Raw genomic sequence first — 24,988 nt, 5'->3', positions numbered from 1 at the left:
AGACGCCATAATATTGTAAAAAAAATCATCCAAAAACCCCAACCAACCCTATAAATCACCAAATACCATTAAAACTAACACATAAGAACTTTAAGAGGGTTTTCATGTGATAAATTGAAGTATCTAAAGAACTCCTCTATCTAGAAAAACACATGACAAATATAAATATTACATAGCAACTGTTTAGACAGTCAGACAGAAAAATGCACTTTCAGAATGGCATTGCCTGTCAATCTAAATGTCACATTTCTCAATCAAATTAAAACACACCTCTGAATATTTTAACGCTAATTTTCTAAACTTCCCACAGCACGGCGGTTCCAAGCCATTCCCCCGTTCCTGCTCTCCTCTTGCTCCTGTCAATTTTGCCTGCCTGCATATTAGATGTGTATTTATAATTAAAAAGCAGCCTTTGCTGCACCGTTAGCCCAAAAAGGTTCTGTACATCACATGCTACAGGATGTAATGGATAAATAATAGGATATATCTCCTTCACCTCGGGAAGCTGCTCCCACACGATGAAAAGGGAATCAGAACAACGCACCTGAATGTCAAGGAGTGGAACAAGAAGAATCAAAAATTCCCTGCTCCTGCACAGGGCTGTCATTACCATTCGAAATAATCCATCTCCCCCCAAATTCCTGCGGATAATGAAAAGGAAGAAGTGTTCTCAGCAAGCAGGTGTTTTTCCCATTGCTACCAAATAATTTAGGGCAGAATGTAATATTTTGACAGCGTGGCTATGTGGGAGTGTGAGCAGCTGTCAGGCAGGAATTCCCCTCCCAGACAAAGCTGTGTGAGAGGAAGGATCTGGAACGACATCAAAGGCTCCCCACCCCGAGGAGGTCGGGCAGAGACCCGGGATGTGACACACAGCATCACATCCACGGCATCCGCTGGTTTGTTGTGCCAAACGGGGGGAATTAGGGCTAATTCCCAATCCTGTCCTCTCAGCACACAGAACCAACCCATGGGAGGAGCTGGGAGCTGGGATGGTTTGGGTAATGAGGCACTGGGATGTGATTTGGAGGCTCCACACCTTCCGAAGGATTTTGTGGTGCCGCTGAAATCCTCATCCCTTTCCTCACAGTGCTGGCTGCAGGCAGGTGTGCACTGTGAATTTCAGATCCCAGGTGCAAAGCCTGCCCAGGTAATAAAAACTCACCAAAGGTGAGTCAAGAGGAAATTTCGGGATCTGCTTGGGCTGATTTCAGTGGGAATACATTCCCAGCTCCAGGTGAGCATGGCACAAATGACTCTGGAGCTCCCAGACCTGGAATTTCACTGATCCTTGTGCTGGAGGCACCTAAACACCCACAAACAACACACAGAGCTCCTGTTTGCCGTGACCCTGGCAGGGAATTTCCTTCCAACACCTTTCCCTCCTGCAGCTGGGAAACAGGCATCAATATTCGATGTTAGCCACATTTGCCCTGCTGAGCAAAGCAGAGGATTTGCTGTCACGTTTGAGCAGGACAGAGCTGCTCTGGTGGATCCCAACCTTTTCCTGCTCCCATTCCCAGATTGTCACCTCCTGTCCCCTCAGAGTGCGTTGGGAGCAGCCTGGGATCTCCTGGGGCTGGGACCTTCCCCTCCTCTTCCTCCTCCTCCTCCTCCTCGCAGGAGCTGCCTGAGGAGCCGTGGCCTCATTTGACCTGCACCAATTCCCTCAGAGCTGGCAATAAATATTGGGAATTGCTGGAGAGCACATTCCCGTGGGGAGGAAAAAGGAGAGTTTCCATATGGGCTCAGCCTGGGCTCTTTCCCTCAGGAGAATCTGCCTGCAGATTTAAATAGAAAATAACCCAAATTTAAATCCCAGCATTCCTCTGATTCTCTGCTTTCTTTCTGCCTCTCTCCACCCCCTTTCATAATCATGTTTAAACCCTGCAACCTAAAAGAGCTCTCTCCAACTCCATGTAAATTCACATTCCTGGGAGTTTTTCTTCCAGTTTGTGACAGTGTGATTTGCTGCACAACATCTAAAGCTCCACCATGTCACTTAATCCTTTTCTATTTCAGTAAAAGCACAAATCACAAGTGGGATTTGGTGGGTTAGAAAAGGACAAGTTAAAACTAAAAGGCAACGGTTTTTTAGCTATTGGAGAGAAAAGGGAGGAAAATAGTTCACCTGTGATAAAACCTGCTTTAATCAGCAGTTATTCTTTAGAAGAACTTTCACTGTAACAGAGATAAATACATTTAAAATTCTTCGAAATACGACATGCTTTTCTGTTCTTCATTTATCACTTTTGTATGAGAATTGATTGTCTTTACATTACACAGCCCCATCTGTTCAAACACAAAGTTACCATTAAATAAAAGCCAGCGATCAGGAATTCAGCGTTAATGGCAATATTATGAGTGCAGGAAAGCTGTGCCTGCATTCCCAGCTCTCCATGCTTTCCTCTGAGGACTGGTGCATTTCCTCTGCATCCAGATTTTGCTTTAAATAAAATAAATGTGGTATTTACCTACTGACAAAGCCAAGGGAAGAAATTGTTCCTGCCACCAGCCTGGCTGCTAAAAATAAAGGCAGAGAATTCTAATCTCAAGAGGCAGTTAAAAGAAGCAAGGAAATTCTTCTGCATAACACAACAGCTTTTCCTTTCCCTTCCAAGTTCCCCTCCACACAGACACTTTCTTTTCCTGGATTTTTGCAGTAGGAGGGAAAAACCCCATTTAAATTTCCCTGCAATAGCAGAGATTGCAGCAATAACCCCTGACCCAGCAAAGCAAAACAAACTAGAGGAAAATCTTTGGATTTCAAGGACTTTGACCAAAATAAAATCAGAAACCATCTGAGATGGAGGATGCTGAATAGCAGTGGTGGGGAGCAGAGCACTGCCAGAGCCAAGGCTGTTTCCCTGGGAAAAACCCCAGATCAGCTTACCTGGCCTGAGCAGTAATTAAAACCTGGGATCTGCATCTCCACAGAAGAACTTCATCATGCTCAGAAACTCCAGCCCCAGCACTGGGGAAAAAAAAAGATATCATTACAGTAATTTATAAAATTAGAGGAGCAGAGATGACTTAAAGGACTGAAGCAAAAAAAGAAGACACAAACCCAATGTCATGGCAGTTTGGGAAAAATATCCATTGTGAGGAGCAGGAAAACATGAGATAAAATAAATCTAATTATGGACCCACTAAAGGCAGATTCCAGTTTTATGGATTTAAACTCAGCAGTTAGCTTGCGAAGATCAGAATGCAAACAAGTCAAAGCTTGGGAATACCAGAATCCAAACAAGTCAAAGCTTTCCCTTCCACCCCAGCCTGTGGATGGATCTGTGACATATGGGGAGCTGGATTGCAGCTGGGGCAGGCAACAGACCCCAAGTGCAGTGAAGGGAAAGGAGGGGAAATGCTTGGCTGCAAGATGATGTAAAATCCTCTAAAATCCTGTCCTTGCAGCCCACTGAACAGTCCCCAAAGCAAACACAGCTCTGCTCTGAAGCAAATTGTCATCACTGCAAGCCTGAACCCGAGTCAGTTCTGCTGCTCCTGGGGTGCTGGCCCAAAGCAGCTGCTCCACCCCGAGCTCCTGCAGGAAACTCCCCCATTCCCAGCCTCTGGAATGGCCCCAGGGAAGGGCCAAGGAGCCCCCAGGAAATGCCAGGCAGAGAGGAGAGAGAATGTGCTGCTCACAGGCTGGAGAAGGAGCTGTGCTCAGAAACAATCCCTGCAGAAATGCCAGTCCCAAGTCCCTGGCAGCCCACGCTGAGCTCTGCCACCCCTCCTGCACACAGGGATGGCTCTGCAGGAAAGAAGTGGCCAGCACTTCCCCAGGTGAACTCTTCCATTGAAATTTCTGTTTAAAGCCCATTTCCCAGTGCCCTGGAATGCCTGAGGGGCCTCCAGGAACTTCCCACTGATCCCGGCTGAGCGATGGGGGAATTGTGAAATTGGAATTATGCGCCCTGTTATCATGCCAGAAGAAAAGTGGTGCCTGCAGCAGCTCCTGTGAAGGATCCAGCATTGCCTGGGACAGAATCAAGCAGAGCTCCCAGCACACTTCCCCGGGGAGAGCAGCCACTGTCCCAGCCCATTAGGCAGAGAAAACATCGGAGGGAGCTTTACACTTTGTGTCCTTCTCCCAGCCATCAGCTCAGCTTTTTCCCTTCTCTCTTCACTTATAAAAGATAAAATCAAGAGAGGCAGGATCCAAAGGAGACTTAATGTGGATGAAAACAACAACAAAGCCCCTTGTTCCCTCTCGCAGCCCCAGCAGACGCTGCCCGGCGCTGATCCGGGCCACGTGTGCCACAGCAGCTCCTAAAGATTCAGGGAAAGGTGATGAGTCAGTTCCTCTATCTTGATCAAATTCAGCTGGAACTGCAACAGCAGCAAAATGCACTTTTATCTCCAAGAGGGGGAGAGAAATAGAGGGCACAGATTAGACACAAAGGACAGAAGCCGCACATTCCCAAACCTGAGATTCTCATTAAGGCACGAGGAGAGAAAACCAGTGACAAATGTGCTCCACTGCGAGGCAGATCATGGAAAAGGTAAAGAAAATGTACATTATGCACAGGACATTCTAATTCTTTACAGCACAAAGTTTGCAGTGTTTCAGTCTAGGGACAGGAGGCAATTCCTGATGAAAGGCTGAGCTGCCTCAGCCCCGGGCGCCGCGAGCAGCCGATCGCCAGCGCGCCGCTGACTTCCAGCTGGAAAAAATACAATGGGAATGGAGGAGAAAAGGGGATTAGACCATGAAATATAAGTATGACACTATTAAAGAATATTATGATACTTCACAGTGTAGAAAGAATAAAAAGTGGAGTCACTGGGCTGTGAAAGTTCTCCTTTCCTCAGATAAATTCCGAGCGCAGCGTTACCTGACAGAGGCAGGGGAAAGCTCTTGCTTCAATAATTCTTCTAATTTGTTCAATTCCTTAAAATACACTGGGAAGCTGAGCACCTCTCACTGACATTTCTGGAGGCAGAGGGGAGTCTCAGTGGGGTAAAACGTGCTGGTGGTGGTTCCCCAGCCAGGCTGGGCTTCACCTCCCAGAGTGATCCCCGCATCCAGAATTTGGGATTAAACAGAGGGAGATTCCCTGGTACCCAGCAAACACCAACAGAAGAGTGTGAGCTCTTCCCACAGAGTGGGAGATGGGTGCACTGGGTTGGACAAGGAGGATAAATAGCAATACCCCGCCTAGAACAGAACATAAATCCCACAAATGCTCACAAAATGTGAAAGAAATGCCAATCCCAGCAGGGCCTGGAGGTGCTCGGGGCCCTGGGAGTCACCTGGAAGGAGCCAGCCACACAATGAGAGCCTTGTTTGACCTGCAGAGCTTGAAAATTATTCCATTTGATCTTGAGGGATTTCCCCCCCTCAGTGCTCATCTCTCCTGTTTTAAAGGCACCTCAAAAAATGTTTCCTGGGAAGTTATATATATATATATATATATTTGTTTTATCCACAAGAGTGCTTTACCATGTGAAAGGAATGCAGAGCTGCTGGGTGCTGGTGATGCACACCTCACAGCACCTGCTGCAAAACAGACAATGAAATTCTGCTTCTGCTGGGCAAAAAAACCCTTTTTATATAAAAATCACCTTAAAGGCAGCCTCACAAGTGGTCCTAAAGATGCCAGGGTGGAGTTCAAGCCCTTTCCCAGAGCAAGAAGGAAAATGTCCTTGGGAAATAAGCAAGACCATGCATAAAAATGCAAATATAGATTACAAACCTTACAGAAATAGATAAAAAGTTTTAAATATATATATTATATATATGTTATATACACTTCCCTATTAAAAAAAGGCCAAAATGAAGAAATAAATAAAATATTTCACTATCAGCTTTTAAAAGGTATTTGAAGCTCCCAGTTAAAATAAAACAAAACAAACTCTTAGCAGGCAGCAGAGGACTGGAATAGTTCACACTGAAGGGATCTAAACAAGATAAATAGGAGGCAGAAGGGGATGACACAGCAGCTCATTAGGAATGGTTCACAGAACAATCTTATCAGTGAAAACATTTTCCCCCTTCGTTTTAAGAACACATTCATTTAATAGGAAAATTAATTCTGAGCCTGGACTAAATGAAGCCTGGAGCCTTTCGGCAGGGATGGAAGGAACTTGTTGGTGTTTGATTTCCAATTTGTGCCCCAGACAAGCCTGGAAACAGCAGAAGTGTTGGATTCAGGTTAAAAATCCATTCTTTAATTATTTCCCTGGTGGGAGCTGTGGGCAGCTGGTGCGCCCTGCTGCTGCCCTGGGGAAAAAGGAGACTGGGGAGCATCCCAGGGAAAATGGGGAGCTGGGAATTAAAGCTTTAATGCTCTTGCTGATGTTTCCTACCACGAAGGCACTGGCGGAACTCCAGAGCTGGTTCTGAGCAGGCTGAGCTGGACTCAGAGCTCCTGGTGGGTCCCTTCCATTCATATCTTGTCAAAGGCCTTGATTGGTTTTGTTTGCTCTGAATAAAATGTGGCATTTTGCACTCTGTTAAAAAAATAAATGCTTCAGTGCCCCAAAATGACAATCTACCATCTAATTTTTACGTTTTTCTGGGACTGAAATACTTGCACCCACTTGAAATTGCAAACTCCAACATTTCATTTTCTTTTTTAAATATGGGCTTCTGCAGGAGCGATGGCAGAGATTCCGAGGGGCCTGGAGCTGGGTTTTCATTTAGATAAGCTGCCCGTGGCCAGAGAGGTTATTTACCTTATCCCCACCATCTCTGGGCCTGGGACAGCTCCTCAGGAGCATCAGCAAGTCTAAATCTTGTGCTGCCAGGGCAGGGGGAGCAGGGAGGAATTATCTGCCATGTCAGACCCTTCAAACATGCAGTAATTCCATAACCATTAGGTTCCTCCAGGGCATTCATCATAGCAGATATTGCAGCAGTTCTTGTCTCCCTCTGCCACAAAACCCGGGAGGAGAGCAGAGCAGAGCAGGCTGCACGAAGCCCAAGGAATAGCAAATTCAAAATTAAACGTATTCTTCTTCTCTCAGAAAAGTTATTCATCCCTTCTTAATCCTAAACTGCTTGAAGAAGAATATTTCCCCGACCTCTTTGCTGCAGTGGGAGCTGCTAGAGACACAAACAGAGCAGCATTTGATCCAGAATTCATTACTGTGATAGGAAAGGGTGAAGTGACTCCATCACTGCACCTCTGACAGCCCAGAGGTGCCAGAATCTCTTTTAGCATCAAACCAAAGAATGATCCATTTATTGCTCTGATTCTCCACTTAGGACTCACTTCAGGAGCCCCCAGCCCTCAAACCTGAACTCTGTGTCTGCATTGAGGGAAATGCTTCACGTGATAATGACCTTAAAAATGATCCCTTTCTTGTGAACAATGAAAATTAACTCCTAAATGAGGAATGGTTCTAACTCCTGGTGGGGAAACTGAGGAGCAAAGCATTTGTGGCTGTTCCCTGCAGGCAGAGTGGGGGTGCTGGCACTGCCCACGGCAGCTCAGGGGCTCCAGATTCATTTCATGTCCCACAAGTTTTCAGTCTGCTGGGTTTGGGTCTCGGACCCAAACATTTTCCAGAATAATTCCAAACCTGTGCAGCTGCCTGTGAGTGACACTCCTGGAGTCAAATCTCATCCCCTCTTTTCCAACCACCCCTTGGTCAGGAAGGGCTGCAAATCCTCTGTGCTCTGCAGAAAATAGGGAAGGAAAAGACACAAAGGAGGTGCCCAAAACTCAGCAACGTGCAAGTTGTGATTTTATAGAATCACAGAATCCCAAAATGGTTTGGGTGGGAAGGACCTCAAAGCCCCTCCAGTGCCACAGCCACGGCAGGGACACCTTCACTGTCCCAGGTGGCTCCGAGCCCCGAAGTCCAGCCTGGCCTGGAGCACTGCCAGGGATGGAGGAGCTGGAAACTTCCACTGTTTCCTTTCTGCTGCAGCAATTCAGTTCTGCTTCTGCAACCTCTCTCTGTTTCCTCTCGGAGTCTGGGTGTTGGGATGACCCCAGGAGTGTGAAATCCTCCTTCTCCCAGCCCTGCAGCCAGAGGAGCAGTCTGAGTGTGCAGGATCAGCTTCTCAAGCTGTTCATTTTCCCTTCTCCAGAACATTCTCTCTCTGCCCTGCTGAGCTCTGGCCAGCAGCTCGGCCATGGCATTCTGTCTGCCCTCAGGGGGTGTTTGCATTTTATACCAAAAACTGCCTGTGCCATGTTTGCAGTAACGTGCCAATATCTGTCATTTCTGTTGGGCAGTGTGTCTGTGCCTTAAACCAACAGAAAAGTGTCACCAGCACAGCAAGACATGGAGGGCAAGGAGAAGGAGAAGAAGGTCAGGACATGCCCAAATCCCTCCATTTTGTCCCCTGTACCCCATTCTAAAAACCCCAAAATTCTACTTTTTCACCCTGTGTTAACTCAACTACCACACTACTCAAACCCTTGTGGTTTCTAATTCCTCACACAGAGTTGGCAGCTTTTTCCACAGGCTAAAATGGAAGCCACAGGTGTTTGTGACCTTGTGCCAGGGTCTGGGGACAGCCAGGGCAGCCAGAGGGATGTGCTGGGCTCCAACAGTTTTCCAGCCCAAACACAGAATGAACAATTCCAGCCCAAACACAGAATGAACAATCCCAGCCCAGGAGAAGCTCCCGGGAGCCTCTGGGCACTGCCAGCACTGCCCTGCAGCAGCTCAGCACTGGGATGCTGCTGGAGCAGCCTGGTGAGACAGAGTAAAAATTTAACAGGATCGAAATGTATTTAGATTTAGGTAAAATGTGCTACTTTTTAGGAGCACGTTCAGGAGCTGGCAGGAGGCACAGCACACCTGGAGCCCGTCGCTGGCAGCAGCCAGGGGAGCATCCAGCATGGCTCAGTGGCAGCAGCGAGGCTTTCTCCAGGGAAATGCCCAGGAGCTGGGCTGGGGATGTGCTCAGAGCAGCCCCAGAGGAACCCAGCCCACCCCTGCCCCATCACTGTCCTGCTGCACACCAGCCTGGGGGCTCCCACAGCCTGCAGGAGAGCAAAGCACTTCTAGAAACTCAGCCAGCTCAAATCTGGCCTGGGTGTGCTGCCAAATCCTCCTTGCACATCCCTGCTTTGCACAAAGGGAAATAAGAGCAAAATCTGGCCCCCAAATTGCCAGCAGCTCTCTGAATGCTAATGCAAGCCTTTCAAATATCCAAGTGCATGCAAAAGCACAGCTCAGGTTTGAAAAACAACCAGAATTGGCTTGAAAATGTCTGCGCTCTCTTTTTCTGGATGCTCCCCAGGCAGAGCACAGCTCCTCCCTCTGGCCAAGGCTGCATCCCAGAGGAAAATCTGGATTTTCCCTGTGCTGGAGCCAGGCCTCACACCTGAGCTCCATCCTCTGTTCTCCATCCAGAAGCTCCTCAGGGGTCAGCAGAGTTTCCCTGGGAAGCAGTTCCTGCCTCCAGGAGGAGTTTGACGTGTCAGGGGCTTGTCACATCCCAGGGAAGGCTTTTTCAGAGTTATTCCAGCAGAGCCCACACCTCCTCTGCCATGGTCCCAGAGCTGGGGTGACCATAGAAAAGCCAGTGGCCAGCAGGTTGGAAAGTTTCTTTCACAGACTTCTGATTGTTTTTATTATTATCATGTGCAGCTCTTATCCCTTAGCACTTTATATCAGCAGTAATTTTAATTAAGCTTCCCAATGTCATGGTTTTCATTCAAGTCCATTGTTCCACTAAACCAGTGCCAGCTCATGTTTTTAAAAAATTGATGAACACCTCTTTGGGATTTGTACACCAGGCAGAAGCTGTGCAGCTGCCTTAGGGTTGTCAGTCCAGACACAAATATTCACATTGTGGCAACAAAAACACCCAGGAATTCTGTTCTACAGGATAGCAACCTGCATGGCAATTAACCAGCAATTAATCACTTTAAAATCTATTCAGCTAACCACTTTGAGGATGGATTGATTATTTATTTGGATTTTTAAACACTTGAAACAGCCCCCAGCCCCAGCTTCCCTGTGCTGGTGCTCCTTAGCAAGGAGGGAACCCTGACTGAGCTTTCAGACACATTTTAGGGCCCCATTTGGAGAATAATGCACATTCACAAGTATCTCACATTCCATCAGCACAGCTTCCCCTTCCCTGCTTATTTTGCATTTCATTTTTCTTCACTGAGTCAAATGGGGCTAGAATATCCCATCTCTGAGAGGGAGCAAATGTCCCATCAAGCAAAACAGGAATTTGTGGATGAACTTGTGCTCTCCAGACCAGTTCCTCCACAGATAAATAAACCACAGGGAAATTCAGGTTATCAAGTAATTCTCATGGCTTTGATAGACTAGAAATGGAAAATGTGAAAGGAAAATTATCTCCAAGTAGTTTAAAGTGACTGTAGAAATAAACTAGCTTTTTGAAATGATAAAATACACAATGATATTTCTATATAAATTCTGATTTTTATATTTATTAACAACAAGCATTTAAACTTCCACACCCTCACCTTGGATCCCTTTTAAAAATTATGTAAAACAGGATTTTCCAAAGAATTTACAAAAAAATTCAAGAGAAGAAGGAAAATGGGCAGAGTGCTCTCCCACAGGCTCATAGTTCCTTTTTCCAGCAGGCTTTCCTCTCTGTAGCATCCTGTGATCAAAATAAGAACCACAGTGGCACCTTCCAGACTGCAGAGAAATCATTACACTGGCAGATTTGCAGGATCCCATTATCAGGACTTATCAAATATCTGCATTTATATTGGAAAATAGGAAATTGCTGTTGAAAATGAGGCAGAAAGGCCAGGATGGGAGGCATTTTACCCATGCAAAATTCAGGTTACATTCTACCAGCCACATTTCTTTCCCTCTTTAGGAACACAGACACACAGCTCGGGGTCCTGGTGCACCCTGCAAGGCGTGACCAAGGTCTGGCCATCTGTGGCCAAGGTTGTCCTGCCTTTCTGTGGGACAGGGAGGGAACAAAGGCACATTTGGGCTCACCTGAGCTGCCACTGGCTCCATGAGTTAATGGCTCTTGCTCCAAGCCACGGGTTTAAAGCTCCTCTGCTCTGCCAGACCTGAAACCCTGTTCATACAGCCAGCCTGGAATAACCCTCACTCCCTCAGAGACTAACCCATTCCTTCAGCATCCCTGGCTCTTTTATCCCATTTTCCCAGGTGTTTTCTGTCAGGGGCTGCACTCAACCCCTCCCAGGTGCTCCTGTTTGAGTCCAGGGGAGCTTTGAGCCATGAAAACCAAGCTTGGGAAGCTTTTGGAGCCAGCAGAAATCCAGGGATGACATTATCATTCCCAAAAGGGAATTTAAATTTTCCAAAACTTTTTTTGGCATCCAGACTCCAGGGTACCACAAGAGCCAACTGCAGCACTGATTTTGGGATGTTTTAAGCTAAACCCAGTTGATGACTGGTACCTGAACTGGTGGTTTTTGCTCAGCTCTCCTCCTTCTCTGCCTTCACAAGCTGCCCTCAATGTCCTGGGCATCCCATAAGGGATCAATTGATTGATCCCCTGAGGGATCAATCACCATTTCACACCAGGGTGTCCCTGCCAGGACATGGGGATCAGCTTTAAGCTCCATTCCTACCCAACCCAACCCAACCTAACCCAACCCAACCCATTCCAGCAGCCTTTGGTTCTACAGATTGCAAACATGGTGACGAAAACCAGAAATGATCCTCTTCCAAAAACCACAGAGATGGAAGAATAAGCCCAGCCTCTCCTGATCCCTCCTGGGCCAGCAGATCTGCTGGCAGAGGAGCAGGAGGATTCTCCTGAGCCCTGAGCCCCAGCCCACAGCTCCCAGGTGGGCAGAGGGGAGCTGTAAATCCTCTCTTCAGGCACTTGGCAGAACTAATCTCCTTTAATCTGCTCTCTTTATGGCACCTCCTTGGGCTGACAAAAGTGTGATTTATGGACTGTCAGCAAAGTCCACAAGGCCAATATCTTCCTCCAGGAGTTCCCTTCCTCCAGCAGCTGCCAGTGACCAGGGAGGGGATTTAAAGGCAGCATTTCACTCACCGGAGCCTCAGAGCTGCTCAGTGTTCCAGCAGCAGCAGCCTTCTAAGGCAATAAAAATGCACGTGTATTGGGTAAATTAATAAAAAATTAGGGCACTGCTTTGTTGGAGTGCTTTTCCTGTGAGGAGAGTGGAGCAGGGCATGGAAAGCTCAGCTGGGAGCTGTGGGGAGGTGTTTGTGCACCCCTGGCCCCCTGGCAGAGGCAGGGACTTGCAGCACAGCATCCTTTATCAGAATGATCAGGGGTATCACATCACCCCATGCCTGCAGCAGTTTATCCTTTATCAGACTGATCAGGGGTATTCCCTCCCCTGCCTGCTCTCCAGGGAAGGGTTTTTGTGCTTCTTGTGCAGCAGTTACATTTAGAGGCTGGAAAGAGAAGAGGCCCTTGAAGATTCAGAGGGTAAAAATAATTACCTGTGATTCCGAAAATCAATATCATTTTTTAACCAATCTGGCAAGACCGCGTCCAACTAATTAGTTAAGGAAAAAATTATTTATGTAAGATTAGGACTTAAATGTCTCCAATAAGATATTCATTGCCACAGTATTGAGGGGGCAATTGTGAAGTATTAACTGACTTAGCACAAACAGAAAACAACAACTATTCTGATTTGAAGGAAGTCAACAAGAGAGGAGAAAGACTTTTTACAAGAGCATGGAGTGACAGGACAAGGGGGAACTGCTGCACAGTGACAGGGGGCAGGGACAGATGGAATATTGGGCAGGAATTGTTCCCTGGGAGGGTGTGAGGCCCTGGCACAGGTGCCCAGAGCAGCTGGGGCTGCCCCTGGATCCCTGGCAGTGCCCAAGGCCAGGCTGGACACTGGGGCTGGAGCAGCTGGGACAGTGGAAGGTGGGAACAAATCATCTTTAATGTCCCTTCCACCCCAGAGCAGTGTGAGGTTTTATGAATAACCTGAGGAAGGATATATATTCCTTCCAGGAATAACCTGGAAGGAACTCACAGGGATCACCAAGGTTTAAGGTCCTTCCAACCCAAACCATTCCACAGTTCTGTGACTGTACAGACCAAAACTGAGTTACAGCCAGACCGAGTGACTGACCCGGGGTCACACAGACCATGTGCAGCAGAGGCAAAGCCAGCAGCAGCATGTTCCAGAGCAATGTGCTCATTAACCCCCAGCTCATCCCTCCTCTCCCCATCCCTGAGCCGTTCTTTCCGTGCCTCAGGGACAGAATTCCAGTGCAGTTCCACAGCCTGTTCAGCATCTCATCCCAAAGGGCTCCTTGCCTTCCCTGAGTAAAGCCATTCCCATGCACACGAGCCTCTGCACAGCTGCTCCCTGGGTGAGAAACATTTCAGAACATGCCCCCTGCGAGGGGAGAAGCAGCTGCCCCCCTTTCCTCCTACATGTGTATTTTGCATCTGTAAACCATAAACATATGATAAAAGCACTGCAAACCTCGGTGGAGCTCGGAGGCAAAACCGATCTGTTTTGCTCTGCCAGTTTGAAAATGGTTTTCTTGATGAAACTCATGAGTCTGCTGGAGACTGAGACACAGATGGATGAGCTGAGCATATGATAAACCTGCTGCATGAGTTTCTAGTTAATTGCCCATCATCTTTTTTGTCTCCCCATAAAACATTTCACGCCCACCTTGCACAGTAAAGGTAACCCGAGTGTCACAAACCATTTGTCTCCTGTGCTGCCCTGCTGCACTCCCCGAGCTCCCGTGCTGAGAGCCGTGGAGACAAGACAGAGCTGCTGAACCCTGCTGCAGATGAGGCACGCTGCAGCTTTGATCAAATGATCTCCATTCTCTAATGAGAAGAAACACCTCCCAGAGTCATTTGCATGCTAATATCTTTATTTCTAAGACAATGAGCCGCCAGTCAGCACCGACACTGCCTCTCCATGAGCCAAGGGTGGAGAGAGGCCAAGGAACCAAGTCCCTTCCCCTGGGCACAGAGGGGACTTGGGGCACAGAGAGGGGCAGAGGGGTCCAGGACAAGAAGCATTCCCTGGTGAGAGCCCATCACTGCTGGACTGTGCAGGGCCAGGAGCTGGACTTGGGGATCCCTGGGAGCTCCTTCCAGCTCAGGATATCCATAAAATCTCACACTGCTCTGGGGTGGAAGGGACATTAAAGATCATTTGTGGCAGGGACACCTCCCACTGCCCCAGGTGCTCCAGCCCCAGTGTCCAGCCTGGCCTTGGGCACTGCCAGGGATCCAGGGCAGCCCCAGCTGCTCTGGGCACTTGTGCCAGGGCTGCCCACCCTCAAGGGAAGGATTTCATCCCAACATTTAATCTAAACCTACCACTCTCAGCCTTAAACCATTCCCCTTGTCAGCAGTGCCTCTATCCTTTCTGGATTTCTGCAATCACATTTTCCATCCTGCCCTGCCCTCGGAGCTGCTGTTGCAGCAGGGTCAGGGTGCCAGGCAGGGGGCTGGTGCTGCAGGTACCCAGAGCTCCCCACACCGTTCATCACCCCTGCATTCCCCTCTCCCTCCCTTTTTATTTTCACTGGGGGACAAAAGCTCCCAGAGGTAGGTCATTTCAGGGCAGCACTGACAAAGACAAAACGCTGGCAACCAGCACAGCTCTGAACGTGCCCTCAGAAAGCTCTGCTGGTGTTCTGCTCCTCCCTGCCACAGCTCGGGGGCAAACAGTGTCACTCTGCTGCAGTGCTGGGACTTGTCCTGCCTCCCGACATCCCTGCTTGTCTGAGCTGAGCGATTCTGGTGGGCAGCACTCACTGAGCAAAGGGAAAAGGGAGGGAAGGAAACCTCCTTTGCACTGAGTCAGTTCAGAGCAGCTGGAAATGGAGCTTTCAGAAAAATTTTTTTCACTGAAAGAATAACAAAATACTGGAATTGTCTTCCCGGGGAGGTGGTGGAATCACCATCTCTGGATGTGTTTAAAAGAAGACTGGACGTGGCACTTGGTGCTATGGTCTATTGAGGTGTCAGGGCATGGGTTGGACTTGATGATCTTAGAGGTCTCTTCCAACCTCATCATTCTGTGATTCTGTGGCTCTGTGACTCTGTGATTCAGGGATTCTGTGACTCTGTGACTCTGTGATTCAGTGATTCCGTGATTCTGTGACTCTGTGACTCTGTGATTCTCTGATTCTGTGAGTCAGTGATTCTCTGATTCTGTGAGTCAGTGATTCTGTGATTCAGTGATTCAGTGATTCCGTGACTCTGTGATTCAGGGATTCTGTGACTCTGTGAAGCCTTTCCTCCATCAGAGCAGGCCCTCTGGAAAGCCCCAAACCCTCCAGAGGTGGCAGAGCTTCCCAGCAAGCTCCTCCTGAGCAATGGAGCCTGGGAGGAGAAAGGAGCAAAGCCCATGGGCAGCTAAAGGAATTAGCCCCACTTTCCCCAGCGTGTTTTCCAGTTCCTGGCCCTGATTTACAGGATGGAAATCTCCAGCAGAGAGATGTTCCCTGCTCCCCTCAGGGCACAGCTTGCCTTTCCCTGCCCGGAGCAGCAGAGAGCAGAGAGATGCCAGCACAGGGCTCCTGCTCTTGAAAAGCTGCTGGGAACAAGGAGGATTCTGCTGAACACCTAATTTTGGAATTTGCTGAATAGCAGCAGAAACGGCTCAGGGAAGAGGAACAAACTCTTCCAACATCACCGTGCAGCCTCTGCTGAGGCATTAACAACACCACAGATCACACAAGTGGGACCTGGATTTGTTGTATTGGGTTCTATATATATAATATTGATTATATTTTGTTATAGTGGCAGCTCTCCAGAGGGACTCACACAAAGTCTTCACCTTGCTAATGAAGCTGGTATTTATTATATCCGAGCATGCAGACACATTTTGTTGATTTTGGTTATGTACTTATGGGTTTGTGTCCTTACAGCTCTCAGTGCATTAAAATTGCATGGTTGCACTGCCCATTTGATATTTCACCTCTTTTTTTAGCCTAAACCTTAGTTTTACTCTTTGAAAATACAAGAATAATATCCAAAGGTAAAAATTATATTTATCTAAGACTATGAGTGTTATAACCACTTGAGAAGTGATGGAAATTATTAAAACCACTCCTGTCCTGATATAAGGCCAAGAATGGAAATAATCTTGTTAGCAAGGAATTAGAAAGCCTCTCCCTCTCTCAGGTTTCTGCAGAAGTGCCTCAGAGATGCTCATTTTTCCCCATGGACCTGAGAAGAGCCATTCCACACGCTCTGTTTTTCTTTCTGACTGCATTAAAACAAACACTCAATGGAGGAAGTTTTTCCCCATCTCTTTCAAAAGGCTGCCACCATATGGGGGATTGGTTTTAATACAAGGCTCAGTTTGGGATTGGTTTTAATGCAAGGCTTAGTTTGGGACTGGCTTTAATACAAGGCTTAGTTTGGGACTGGTTTTAATGCAAGGCTTAGTTTGGGGTTGGTTTTAATACAAGGCTTAGTTTGGGATTGGGTTTAATACAAGGCTTAGTTTGGGATTGGGTTTAATACAAGGCTTAGTTTGGGATTGGTTTTAATACAAGGCTTAGTTTGGGATTGGGTTTAATACAAGGTTTAGTTTGGGATTTTTCAGGTAGAGCAAAACCAGCTCAGCCTTGGGCCCAGGAGGGGAACGACCCTGGGAATTGTGGCACAGAAAAGCTCTGTCCCACAGAGAGCTGGGATTACCTTCCCCTCTCTAAACCTGCACTTACTGCTCCACATGGCATTGTTTTTGTTCACGTCTCACCCATTTGTGTCACACATCTCTGTGGGTTTGGCACTGCAGCATTCCAGCTCTGCTTGAGGGGACAGATCCTTGTCACCAACTCTATTCCCTTCTCTGGCACTGCTCCATGGAAGGTGGCCCTGCCCATGGCAGGGTGGAATCAGATCAATTTAAGGTCTCTGCCACCCCAAACCATTGTGCCACTCAGTTATTCTATGGCAAAATGAGCTCACCTGCCCAGCAGGAATGTGAGGATATCCTGGATCCAGAGGAATGGCATTCCCAATCCATGCACAGCAGTGGGTGAGCAGTGCAAGCTCTAACTAACTCTGAAAAGAAACATGATCCAAGGTAAAACACATTGTCTTTCTATGGGAATGAAGAATTAAAATGAAGAAAATGAGAGCAGGTCAAATGAGGGAAGCATAAAGCCTTTTGTTACATTAGAATTTCTCCACCAGATCTGACACTATTCCACACTGGAGCACATCAGCTGAAGAACCAACCCCAAAATAGTACTTGAATTTGATAAATAAAATAAATCCCCATCTCTCAGTGGAACAGATTAAGCCAGAGGTTCTCCCTGTCAAGCTATAAATGCCATGTGAAGATCAAGTTCCCATCTCACATAAGTGCTTGTCCAACAAAGCACACCAGGGCCTTCCCAGGGCACTTAAACAGAGCCAGAACCTGCAAATAATCCTGCTCTCAAATTTAATTCTTCCTGCAGGCAGGGCAGTGCCACAACCCTTCCCTTGTCCAACAAGCACAGAGCCTTGCTGAAGCCCAGAGCTGGAGCTGCTCCCCCAGTTCAGGTCATTTCCAGGACGTTCTGCCCTGCAGGTCCCACCCCCGTGTCCATGCAGGACCTCTGGGCACCCCTGTTCTTGCAGAGCTTTGGAACAAGAACTGCACTGAGCAAAAAAAGGCTGAGCAAGCCAGACTGGCAGAGCCAGGCCCCAATTCTCCTGCAAAGCAGGAATCCAGGGATGGTTCCGTGCAGGCAGCACCCTGTTGGGGCATTTCTGAGAGACAGAGGGCATGATTTATGTTTGGAATGAGATTTGAGCCACTCCAGCCAAGGACTCAGATCTCGGCCTTGCAAGGCCTCCAAGCCTGTGACACAGTTAGAAATTAAGAGTTTGTGGCACAGTTAGAAATTAGGAGTTTGTGGCACAGTTAGAAATGAAAAGTTTGTGGCACAGTTAGAAATGAAAAGTTTGTGGCACAGTTAGAAATTAGGAGTTTGTGGCACAGTTAGAAATTGGGAGTTTGTGGCACAGTTAGAAATTAGGAGTTTGTGGCACAGTTAGAAATTGGGAGTTTGTGGCACAGTTAGAAATTATATTAATGTGTGATGGGGGGCACTGGGCTGTCTGGGTGTGAAGTAGTATGGGTTGCTAGTGTGCGGTTTAGGCCACCTTAAGACAAAGATAAACAATGTTAGCTTGCCAATGAGAGTGCCTTTGTAAACTATATAGAAGTGTATATAAACTGCCATCTTCTCTCTAATAAACAGAGAATGCTAATTAACCATATTGGTTTGACGTGTGTTTGTCCTGTCCAGCTTTCCTGTCTTATGAGGAGCCTGGGTTTGGCACCCTGCACAGGGAGGGGTTCAAGAGGCAGCACAGCCTCTGGGAATCCAATTCTCTCCTCCTTACCATTCTCCCAAGAGTCACTCCAGTGTCAGAGAGGGCTGAGGAACATGCAGCTTGAGGCAGGAACGTGGGCAAATACAGGACTTGGCCTCACAGGGAGGAAAAAGGGGACTCACATCACCCCGGGTCAGTCCTGGAGCTATTCTGGATGCAGAGTGAGCACACCAGGATAAAAATGATGGCTGAATCTGAGCAATTCATTCCTTGAGCCATAATTATGTGAATGGGAAGGTATTTTTTCCTGCACCTTTCTTGGCCCAGCAAGCTGTTGGAAATAAGATATCATAGCTTTTCCTGGGGATCCCTCTAGCTCTAAATATGTATTGGAGGAGATATTTCTGGGGTTGTATGGAAAAGCATCTCCTGCACACTGTAATTGATCTCTGTTGATCCCCACAGCTGAGAACATGGCCCTGTTCTCCCTCATTTCCCTTCCTGCCAGACACACCTGGATCTTTCTGTCCACAGCAGAAAGCTGCCTGGCCCTCTCAAATGTCAGGGGGCATCACTGAGATTTTTATTGGATTCCTGTAGTGCCACTGGATGCTACTAACAGTGATATCCCAGCCTGAGGTTTTGCTTGCCTCATAAATTCAAAGTTTTCTTTCACAGCAGATGTGGAGCCTGTGTGCTGTGCTACTCTGGAATAGAAGACAATGAAAGTAATAAATTAAATATATTCAGATCATTTTACCTGGATCTGGCTCCACCAGTTCTCTTGAAGCTTGGTGCTGTTGGAACACTGCTGATGCCTCCACTGCAGTCAGGGACTGAAAAAGGAGGGGCAAACGAGGAAAAGAGGCATTTTCCCAGCCCCAGGAATGAGCTGAGTGTGCCCAGCTCCATGCTGAGCTCCAGCAGCTCAGGCCAGAGCTGTAAAACACTTGGGCTGCATAAACTCCTGGCTTTTCCTCACACACAAAGGAGGATTTTACCACAGAGCAGCTGCTGATGCCAAGGCAACTGGAAAGATAAGGAGTGAGAGGAAAAGTTATTACATTTAAAATGTTATCATTAACAACAACAGGTTTAAAAAAAAACATCATAAACTATTGCCTGCCATGCTCCCTTCCCACTGCCGTGGAACCAGCAAATGTTCCGGATGGTCCTGCTGACTGTGGAGCTTAAATGAGGTTTTATCTCCACTAAGTGTTTATTTCACTCTCCATAAAGTAAAAGGCACCACAGTTTAGAAATAATGCATTCCCAGCCCGGAGTATTATGGGGAACCCATTATTTTTATTGCTTTCTGTGTAAAGGATATTTCATATTTAGGGAACGGAGCTGTTCCCAAATAAATAAGGAGGTAGGAGCTGCATTAAAGCCTTGGTGCAAAATACCCATCCAATTATGAGCCAGGCAATGCAGGAGTGCATTGCACCTGCTCCCAGAGGTTTTATAGCCCTGAGAACAATCCCTTATTTGCATGTGCAATTACTGCAGTTGCATTTGCAATTACATCAATTGTCCAATTACATCAGCTGTGTTTCCAATGAGCTAAAAGAAAAAAAAAATAAAGTACTCATTGCTCTTTGCTGTAATAAAAATGTGATTTGCATTCACAGAAAAAAAAGGTTTCTGTTTGTTGGGAGATGAAATTAGACTACCTTGGGGTACTCTGATTTTTTTGCATGAAGCCTAAGTATTTCTGTGATATTAAAAAAGGTTGGAGCTGTTTGATAACTTGAGACTGCACAGTAATTTCTTCTCTTGGGCCACTGTAATTACTGTGCAGTTTTCCATTGTCATCAGAGAAATTATTTTACATTTAGAATTAATAGGATACAGTCTCGGGGCCAGATCCCTTAAAGCTTTCTTTTCCTAATAACTTAGATCATTAGGAGTCACATATATTCCATTTCTCAGAAATGTGCAAATGAAAGAAGTCTGAATTCCGAGCTAGGATTCTCTTTCCAGCATTACCAGCATCTGCTCTTTCTAATAACTCCACAGGTGGTAGGAAATCCCTTAATCTGCTCATCACCAATTTCCACGTGTGAAATGAGAGCTTCTGAAAGTGCAGCAACAATCAGAAAAATATAGAAATGGAATCCTGGATTTTTTAAGTGTATGGAACATTTTTAAGTGTATGGAGGATTTTCAGCTCTTACTTTAACAGTTTATGAATATAAAGTTTTGCTTATTTTCATCAGTGCTGCATAAAGGCTGTGATTTTCCCTGTGCTGCAAATTTGGGCATCAGCAGAGAGGAATTTCAGTGAGATGTTCCCAAGCCTCTCCCCATCCCCACGCTGAGGTTGTGCAGGGGACAAGGGGAGCTGGGTGCTGCAGGGCCGCCCTGGCCCCTGGAAATCCCTTGATTTTGGGCTGCTTTGCATTTTTGCTAAACCCACGACAGGAGGTGACCGGTGCAGATGTGGCCAAGCCACCATCCATGTGCAGCTGAACCTGGATATCCATGAAGATATCATGGATATCAGCTGGATATCCATGAAGAATTTCCTCAGGGGATGCTGGAACTCCTGTGCAGGTCCTGCTCCCACACCCACAGGGATAAAATCTAACCCCACATTAAAATCTGAACGTTAAAGAAGAAAATAAATCTGCTTTGGTAGATGAATGTTGCGCCTGGAGGAAGCAGAGCCTGCTCTCTCCTGAACAAAACCGACCCAGCCTCTGATTTGCTTTTCCTCTCCTCGGAAACAGATGGGAAAAACTCTGGGGAAGGGAAGAGCTGGCTGTGGGTGTCATCTGTGTGTCAGCTAAATTCAGGCTCCTGGTGAGATCAGCCTAACCAGGGCAGACAGGCTCTCTCTGCTGCCTCTACACCTCGAGCTAGGGAAATAAGAAAGGTGGTTTGGCACTGCCAGAGCCTTCCCAGGCTTTGGCACTTTTAAATGAATGTACATTGATTAATGGCCTGAAAAACTGAAAATGGCCTGGAAAACTGACTCTTGGAAAAGCTAGGAAAGCTTATTTAATTGCTACTTCAGGTCCAAAAGTAAACTAACACCTCTGTTACAGAAGTTGCTCAGTTTTAACCTCATCAGAGGCTCAGGGGTATCCTCCTCCTGCACAGTGTTTATCTTTTGTTACTTTTCCTATTCCAAAAGCATTGTTAATTTTCCTATTTGCTGCTTTCAGATGTGTTTTTCTCTTTCCATTACATAACAGCACACACTGAAGTTAAACACAAGGCAACAGCAGGAACAGATCTGTGACCAAAGCTCAGCTATTTCCACCCAAAGCTGCTGCCTCTCCCCCCACCCAGCAGACACCTCAAGCAGCTCTACTCTAGAGAGCTCATTCAAACCATGAATTAGACCTTGGGAGGAAGTTTTTCACTGGTGAAAGTGAAATGTTTTACTTCCTTTGAAATCACTCTCCTTTTACTCTGAGATCATTAAAAGCGGCGGGATCGAACAACTCCCACGTAAAACCCAGAGCTCTCAGCTGAGTTACAGCCCCAGAAGTGGAGTTTGTAAGCACTTGCAGTAATTCCTGCACTCCAGCTGTGTTGGAGAGGTTTCCAAAGAACCCTTTATTAACAGTGAGAGTGTCCCTGTGCCCTCTTCAGATGCTGAGGATGGTGCTTCACACGCCAGCGCTGGCCCTGGTGCCGGTGGCTCTCTGGAGATGTTCAGGGTGCAGATTCCTCCTTCCCTGAAGAACAGAAAAAACCCACAGCACAAAAGAGTTAATGCCAGAATGTTGGAATTCAAAACACCCTCAGACATTTTTGGAGGTTTCGGGCCCAGGTCAGAAGCATTTGAGACCCTGGCAGGCAGCTGGAAACAGCTGTGATTTTGGGTTTGAGCCATGGAATGATTTACCAACCTTGCAGGGAGAACAAGAAGTCACAAAAGTTTAGATATTACAGTAGTCACAAAGTAGAGGGAAGAATTTTTGAGTGCTGTACAGGGGGTTTTGGTTTTGTACATGGGGGTCAGAGGTTTTAAGATGGATTTGGGATTTGAGCCTGCCCTGTCCTCCCTCTTTCTCCTTCCTTACCTCCATGTTCTTGGTGATGTTGGCACTCCCAGATTGGTTTAGAGTAGAAAGGCACCATTTAATATAGGTAATAGGCATTGGGAAAAACTGTAAACATGTAACACGTAATGTACCATATAAAAGAGAGCAGCAGCCCTGGGTGGGAGAGAAGAAGCAGTCGGGGTCAGAGAGGATGTCAGGGTGTGTGTGTGCCTCTGCCTGAGCTGTGAGCAAACCACAGCAGCCCCAGGAGAAAATCTTTGAGATAACTTGCAATAAACTGCCCTGAGACCAACACCAGAGACTGCTGAGCCTTTCTGTGGAAGCTCGGGTTGGAGGAGAGACTTTTCCAGCACACGGAGCCACCCCTGACCTAGAGGTGAGCTCTGCCACCAGAACATCTTTTTACTTAGTCTGACAAAGGTACTGAGGAGCAAGAATCAGTTTTTATAGTAGAAAATGGGGTAGGTTTGGAAATATTTCTGAAAACAATAATTTCTCTTGGTGATAACATTCATTCTTGTCTCCAGTCACATTTTGTTTTCGTGTGTAATTTGTGTGTAACTGTATACAGGGCTCAGATTTCAAACCTAAACAGCAAATGTCATAAATAAAGACCTTCACAGAAAAAAAGAAATGCAGCAGCAAAGTGCTTTAATTTGTATTTGCCAGTTCTGGGAACAATTGCTGTGGATGAATGCCTGGCTCTTTCTGTCAGGGAAACTTTGCTATTAATTCCTCAGCCTGAGAACAATTCTCCACTTAGCAAAGAGCTTTGGGGTATTAAAGCTGGGACAGCAGTTTTACAGCAAGCATCCACAGAGGATGGGCCAGCAGAATTGTTGGGTGTTTGCTTGGAAGATGGAAACCCATCCCAGAGCCAGACCCAGTCATGGCTAACATGGCAAACATCACCTGAAATTCATTAACATCCTACTGAACAATATTATTTTCATTCTTTCCCTTGCCCAACTCTCCTGTCCCCTTTTCCCTTCACATCATCAGCTGCTTCCAGCCCAACATGTCCCACACCGGGTCTGTGTTTGAACCCCTGAGACAAATGGGTTAATTGGGCTTTATTTAGTTCCATGCAAAGACAGAAGCTCTAGAAACCACTGAAAGCTCCTGGGAGACGCTCCCTATTTTTATGTTAAATTCACTTTATGAGCAGCAATATAGAGGGGAAGTATTTAATTAAATAACAAGGCTTCTCTAGACATTAAACATTTGGCTTTGAGCAAATTAAATGGATAAACTCAGACCCAGTGTGGAAGAACTGGACTGACACACAAACCCACTGTGCAGTCTAGGAAACAAGCTGGAAAATCAAGAGTTCAATATTAAATGTACAGAGTTGTCCAGCACTGAAGATTTCAACACAAATCATGTGGAACATTTATGACTTGGAGGATTTCTTATTTCTGACTCAGTTTCAGCAGCACTAAATGAAGGACTATTTAGTGATGAATTTGTAAAAAGGAAGCCGTTTAAAATGCTATGCATTAAGAACTTAAGTTGACCATCCCCTTTTCTTGCCCTCTGCCTTCTGAGCTCTCTTATTGGAAAACCAGATTTCCATTAATAAAATAAATTTATTTCACTCTGTCTGTTGAGCAAGAAAAAAGCTTTGTGCAACTCCCAGCTGTGGCTTTGAGATACTGCTGCTCCCCAGTTCTTGGCAACTTCTCTCCCTTATTAACATGCCTATTTTTATAATATTTTATGGTGTCTCAGTGTCACTGGGTGCCCTGCAGAGGTTTGGTGAGCACTGTTGCATTCGTAGGTTCTTTTCTCACATTTTTGATCCTTGGAGCTGCTCGAGGTCATCCCTGAGTGCAGAAAGCCAAGCTGGGTGCTGAGATTGTTTGCCAAAAATAAATATCAGCAAGAACTGAAGAGAAACCCATGGATGCCAGGGCTGCAGGGAAAGGGAGGGCCTGTACAGTTATTTTTTATATTATATGCTGCACAGCCCACAGGGGCAAAGGTGGACACACATCAGCCAACCCACGTCCTTCCCAAGCCTTTCCTGCACCAGCTGGCACAGAATAAATTTCCAGGCAAATCCCAGCAAAAATTATGGAAATTGCTTCTCCTACCACAGCACGAGGGAAATGCAAAGCCTGTGTTGTCCCATCCAACTGGTAGTGACAACTTTAGCACCCAAAAATAAGTTGTGAGAAAGGAGGGAAAGGAAGAACCATCTGAGCTGACTTACGTGAGTGCTTTTTTTGGCTTGGAACAGGAATTATTGCCAACAAACCCCCACATTCTGACAGCCAAGGCCACACCAACCTGCAAAACAAAGCCCAGTGACACAGATTGAAGTTTCTTAAAAATCAGGGAAGGAAAAAATGGTGGTACATCCATGGTCCAAATGAACTTTTACTCTTATCCTTTGTCCAACAATCAGGAGTTTGTATCACCTCAGAACTCCAAGCACACACCATGAGAGGCAAAGTCCCATAAAACTGATTTCTCGTCTTTAACTGGAGCTTTTTGTGCTTCTCTGTGCTGGGTTTGAACAGAACTGAGCTGTGTTTGTTCAGTCCCACCACCCTGTCACCTTCACTGGCAAATCGAGTCGCTCCTGACAGATGTAGGACAACCACCTCTCCCAGGACTCCTCTCACACACAGAGAGATCAGAAACACTCAGAGTGCTTCATTTGCCTTTTTATGGCAGAGCATTGCTGCTTTTTCCTCCTTTAATTCATCACTTTGCTCCCCCAGTCTCTGCTTTACAGCGCTGCTTCATTCAGCAA

At 46.6% G+C, this 24,988-nt stretch overlaps 1 long non-coding RNA gene across 1 annotated transcript; it reads right to left on the bottom strand.

Annotated features, from left to right (window-relative positions):
• Positions 1-2,953: 2,953 nt before the first annotated feature.
• LOC110469858 (uncharacterized) lies at positions 2,954-19,111 on the bottom strand. Its single transcript, XR_002465325.1, has 3 exons — positions 18,969-19,111; positions 16,847-16,942; positions 2,954-2,974 (listed from the first exon to the last, which is right to left on the bottom strand). It is a non-coding gene; the product is annotated as an uncharacterized LOC110469858 (long non-coding RNA).
• Positions 19,112-24,988: the final 5,877 nt, after the last annotated feature.

The sequence above is a fragment of the Lonchura striata genome, chromosome 12 (genome assembly GCF_046129695.1).
Source record: "Lonchura striata isolate bLonStr1 chromosome 12, bLonStr1.mat, whole genome shotgun sequence".
Classification (NCBI taxonomy): Eukaryota; Metazoa; Chordata; class Aves; order Passeriformes; family Estrildidae; genus Lonchura; species Lonchura striata.
The sequence above is the reverse complement of the archived record's forward strand: the minus strand, read 5'-3'. Positions and strand labels throughout refer to the sequence as shown.